This window comes from Salvelinus sp. IW2-2015, unplaced genomic scaffold (assembly GCF_002910315.2).
Source record: "Salvelinus sp. IW2-2015 unplaced genomic scaffold, ASM291031v2 Un_scaffold16574, whole genome shotgun sequence".
Taxonomy (NCBI): domain Eukaryota; kingdom Metazoa; phylum Chordata; class Actinopteri; order Salmoniformes; family Salmonidae; genus Salvelinus; species Salvelinus sp. IW2-2015.
In genome coordinates this window covers 209877-215801 of record NW_019957653.1, presented here as the reverse complement: position 1 = coordinate 215801, position 5925 = coordinate 209877, and positions in this window count along the sequence as shown.

Below are 5925 nucleotides of genomic sequence, written 5' to 3'. Positions count from 1 at the left end.
CTGATGTACCATGGATCGTTTTCCATAGGAACACGTGGCTGATGTGCCATGTAGTTTTCCATAGGGACACGTGGCTGATGTACCATGTAGATGTTTCCATAGGGACACGTGGCTGATGTACCATGGATCGTTTTCCATAGGAACACGTGGCTGATGTACATGGATAGTTTTCCATAGGAACACGTGGCTGATGTACCATGGAGAGTTTTCCATAGGAACACGTGGCTGATGTACCATGTAGTTTTCCATAGGAACACGTGGCTGATGCACATGGAGAGTTTTCCATAGGAAACGTGGCTGTGTACCATGGAGAGTTTTCCATAGGAACACGTGGCTGATTCACCATGTAGATTTTTCCATAGGGACACGTGGCTGATGCACCATGTAGATTTTTCCATAGGAACACGTGGCTGATGTACCATGTAGTTTTCCATAGGGACACGTGGCTGATGTACCATGGATCGTTTTCCATAGGAACACGTGCTGATGTGCATGGAGAGTTTTCCATAGGAACACGTGGCTGATGTACCATGGGTGTTATCCATAGGAACACGTGGCTGATGTACATGTAGTTTTACATAGGAACATGTGGCTGATGTACCATGTAGTTTTCCATAGGAACACGTGGCTGATGTACCATGGATAGTTTTCATAGGAACACGTGGCTGATGCACCATGGGTAGTTTTCCTAGGAAACACGTGGCTGATGCACCATGTAGTTTTACATAGGAACATGTGGCTGATGTACCATGTAGTTTTACATAGGAACACGTGGCTGATGTACATGTAGTTTTACATAGGAACACGTGGCTGATGTACAATGTAGTTTTACATAGGAACATGTGGCTGATGTGCCATGTAGTTTTACATAGGAACACGTGGCTGATGTACCATGTAGTTTTACATAGGAACACGTGGCTGATGTACATGTAGTTTTACATAGGAACACGTGGCTGATGTACCATGGAGAGTTTTCCATAGGAACACGTGGCTGATGTACCATGGAGAGTTTTCCATAGGACACGTGGCTGATGTCATGGATAGTTTTCATAGGAACACGTGGCTGATGTACCATGTAGTTTTACATAGGAACATGTGGCTGATGTGCCATGTAGTTTTACATAGGAACACGTGGCTGATGTACCATGTGTTTTACATAGGAACACGTGGCTGATGTACCATGTAGTTTTACATAGGAACACGTGGCTGATGTACCATGGAGAGTTTTCCATAGGAACACGTGGCTGATGTACCATGGAGAGTTTTCCATAGGAACACGTGGCTGATGCACCATGGGTAGTTTTCCATAGGAACACGTGGCTGATAGCTCTACGACTACCTACAGGTTTAAATGTCTTTGTTTATATGTCGTGTTAGATGATGTTGTTGTTTGGTTCTACAGTGGTGGATTAAATCCTCGTTACCCAGAATAAAGGGGTTTTATGCCCCATGTACTCAATTGTTTTACGCCTCTGAAGTCAGTTGAGCCGTGAAGGCCCCAAGGCTAATGTCACATTGGTACGGCAACTCTATCAGGGAAAACATCTTCTGTATTTTAAACATTTACGTCATGTTTTATATATATATAACGTTATTATCATGCTTGAATGTATTGCTGATAGCTTTGAGTTGAGAGACCGTGGTGTTCCACATTGTGTTGGGTGCGTGTGTTTTATTAATAACGTGTGTGTGTGTGTGTGTGTGTGTGTGTGGGGGGGGGGGGGGGGGGGGTAAGCCTGGGGGAGTTAGCCTATTGACAGCCAGTAAAAGGCTATTGTGAGGTGCTGAGCAGAAGGTCTCTACAGCCCATACCAAGACGAGGCGTTTACTGTCGTTTTGTAGACTTTGTCATTAGTGTTCTGGCCCGTGAAAGAGGATCATTTTCCTGAAGAAAGAATTACTGACTGCACTTTTATTTATTTATTTTCTCCCCCCTCCTTCTCTTCTGCCTCCCTCACTCTCTCATTCTCTCTACACATCTCTCTCTCTCTCTCTCTCTCTCTCTCTCTCTCTCTCTCTCTCTCATTCTCTCACACTTCTCTCTCTCTCTTCTCTCTCTCTCTTCTCTCTCTCTTACTCTCTACTCTCTCTTCTTCTCTCTCTTCTCTTCCTACTCTCTCTCTCTTTCTCTCTCTCTCTTCTCTCTACTCTCTCTCTCTACTCTCTAGCTCTCTCTCTCTCTCTGCTCTCTCTACTCTCTCTTCTTCTCTCTCTCTCTCTACTCTCTTCTCTCTCTCTCTCTCTCTCTACTCTCTCTCTCTCCTCGCTCTCTCGCCCTCTCTCTCTTACTCTCTCTCTACTCTCCTCTCTCTACTCTCTCTCTCTCTTCTCTCTACTCTCTTCTCTCTCTCTCTACTCTTCTCTCTCTGCGGTGCTCAGACATGTTTTTGTGAGTCTATGATGGTACAGGCATTAAATTGAGGGGTAATTTATCAGAGTTGTGTAAGCTTGACTGACCAATGTCTCTCTAATGGCCTAGCAGAATTGGGCAATGCTCTCATGCTTCGCCACTGAACGTGGTGTTGATGGCCTCGTCTCAGCTCTTTTAACGCCTGTCGTTAACTCAGAGACTCAACAAAACAAACATTGAGTCACTGTGGGATGTAAAGGGTTGGTTTCTACATCTTCTTTCTTCTCTAAATATTATAGAAGGAATGTCGTGTGTTTTTATTTAGGACTGACTCTAGGACTTGTTTACGCCGCTTTTTCAACTGACAGGATGTAACACCGTTATTTATCAGAGGTTACAATTGAAGCGTTCATTAATGGATGTAAATGCACTGACACCAGGCTGCTATTTATTTAGATGAAGAGATTGGCACCACATCAACACATCAACACATTCACATAAACAACCATCCCATTATCCCTCTTAGCACACACACACACACACACACGCACACGCACACACACGCACGCACACTCACACACTCTCACACACACACACACACGCACACACATGCACACGCACACACTCACACTCACACACACACACACTGGTGTTGTCTGATAGGCCTGCTCTATAGCCCCTCCCTCAATAGATGGTAGTGTGGTCTGATAGGCCAGCTCTATAGCCCCTCCCTCAATAGATGGTAGTGTAGTCTGATAGGCCAGCTCTATAGCCCCTCCCTCAATAGATGGTAGTGTAGTCTGATTGGCCAGCTCTATAGGCCCTCCCTCAATAGATGGTAGTGTAGTCTGATTGGTCAGCTCTATAGCCCCTCCCTCAGTAGATGGTAGTGTAGTGTGATTGGCCTGCTCTATAGCCCCTCCCTCAGTAGATGGTAGTGTAGTCTGATTGGCCTGCTCTATAGCCCCTCCCTCAGTAGATGGTAGTGTAGTGTGATTGGCCTGCTCTATATTCACCAGGCCTGTCTGTAATAATATGCCTGGTCATCTGAATAAGCAGTTGACATGATTTGAATATTTATTTGGCACGTGGCGTATTGTGAAATTATGATATCAAGCCAGGGCCATGCTGTGTTGCCGGTAGCAACTGGGCAGACTCAGCAGCCAGACAGTGGCAGGAGCTCAGACATGCCATAATTGTCATTGGGATCCAACTTTTTCTGGGATTAGCCTTCGTTCTAAATATATTTCCCAAACGTTTGGGGTATTTTGTGCTTGTCTGAGGCTAAACAATCAGTCTTTAATATTTTATTGTTTGTATCAGGGCTGGTTTTTCCCACTGTACTGTAACAATGTAGACAGAGTTGTGCGTCCTAAATGACACCCTATTCCCTACACAGTGCACTGCTTTTGACCCCTATGATCCCTGGTCTAAAGTAGTGCACTACATGGGGAAGGGGGTGGTATTTGGGATGCAGACGAGGGTTTTTCCCCACAGACGGTCTTTTCCTTCTCTCTCTACAATCCCCCATTAGCATGATGTCTATCACAAACTATTTACACTGACTGACTCCTACTCTGGGAAGGTTTTAAACACAGCATTTTCCCAGAGCCTGGTGTGTGTGTGTGTGTGTGTGTGTGTGTGTGTGTGTGTGTGTGTGTGTGTGTGTGTGGTGTTATGTCTTTTTGGTTGTTTTTTGCTTTTTTGTTTTGTTTTGGTCTATCGTTTTGAGTTTGTTTTTTTTACTTTTTGTCTTGAGTATTTGTTTTAGTTTTTTGTTTTTTCTTTTTTTGATTGTTTGAAGAGGGAGATTCTTTCCTGCCCTATTCCTTCCCCCTTCCTTCTCGCTCTCTCAGCCAAACCCAACACTATTGCCTCACTCTCTCTACACTCACTGCGTTAACCCAACACATTGCCCTCTCTCTCCCTCTCCTCCTCAGGTTGACGCTAAACCAACACCCTTGGCCCTCCCCTCTCCTTCCGCATGCTAACCAACACCCGCCTCTCTCTCTCTTCAGCTAACCAACACCTCCTATCTCCTCTCTCCTCTCAGCCTAACCAACACATTGCCCCTCTCTCTCTCCCTCTCAGCTAACCAACTACATTGCCCTCTCCTCTCTCTCTCTCTCCCTCTCAGCTAAACAACACATTCTGCCTCTCTCTCTCTCTCTCTCCTCAACGCTTAAACAACAACACTTGCCCTCTCTCCTCTCCTCCTGCTCAGCTACCGCAACACATTGCCTCTCTCTCTCTCTCTCCTCTCAGCTAACCAACACACCTCTTTGACCTCTCTCTCACTCCTCTCTTCCTCTCCTCTCAGCTAACCACACATTGCCCCTCTTCTTCATCTCTCCTTCAGGCTAACCAACACATTGCCCCTCTCTCCTCTCCTCTCAGCTAACCAACACATTTGCCTCCTCTCCTCTCTCCTACTCTTAGCTAACCACACATATGCGATTCCTCTCCCTCTCCTCTCCAGCTAACAACACACTTGGCCTCTCTCTCTCTCTCAGCTAACCAAACACATTGCCCCCCTCTCTCTCTCTCTCAGCTAACCAACACATTGCCCTCTCCTCTCTCTCTCTCAGCTAACACAACACACATTGCCTCTCTTCTCTCCTCTCAGACTAACAAACATTGCCCTCCTCTGTCTCTCTCTCTCCTCAAGGCTAACCCAACACCATTGCCCCTCTCTCTCTACTTCTGCCCCACCTGCCCCCCCTCTCCTCTTCAGCAACCAACACATTGCCCCTCTCTCTCTCTCTCAGCTAACCAACACATGTTTGCCACTCCCTCTCTCCCTCTCAGGCCAACAAACCAACACATTGCCCTCTCTGCTCCTCTCAGCTAACCAACACATATGCCTACTCTCTTCTCTCCTTCTCAGCGCTAACCAACACATTGCCCCTCTCTCTCTCTCCCTCAGCTAACCAACACATTTGCCCTCTCTCTCCTCTCAGCTAACCAACACATTGCCCTCTCTCTCTCTCCTCTCACTAACCAACACATTGCCCTCTCTCTCTCTCTCTCAGCTAACCAACACCATTGCCTCTCTCTCTCTCTCTCAGCTACCAAACACATTGCCCTCTCTCTCTCCTCTCTCTCCTCTCAGCTAACAACACATTGCCCTCTCTCTCTCTCCTCTCAGCTAACCAACACATTGCCCTCTCTCTCTCTCTCTCAGCTAACCAACACATTGCCCTCTCTCTCTCTCTCTCTCTCAGCTAACCAACACATTGCCCTCTCTCTCTCTCTCTCTCTCTCTCTCAGCTAACCAACACATTGCCCTCTCTCTCTCTCTCTCTCTCCTCTCAGCTAACCAACACATTGCCCTCTCTCTCTCTCACTAACCAACACATTGCCCTCTCTCTCCTCTCAGCTAACCAACACATTCCCTCTCTCTCCTCTCAGCTAACCAACACCATGCCCTCTCTCTCCTCTCAGCTAACCAACACCCTGCCCTCTCTCTCCTGCTCAGACAACCAACACATTGCCCTCTCTCCTCTCTCTCTTCTCCTCTCAGCTCCCTTATCCAGAGCGACTAAGTGCATACATTTTAATATTTTTTCCGACAC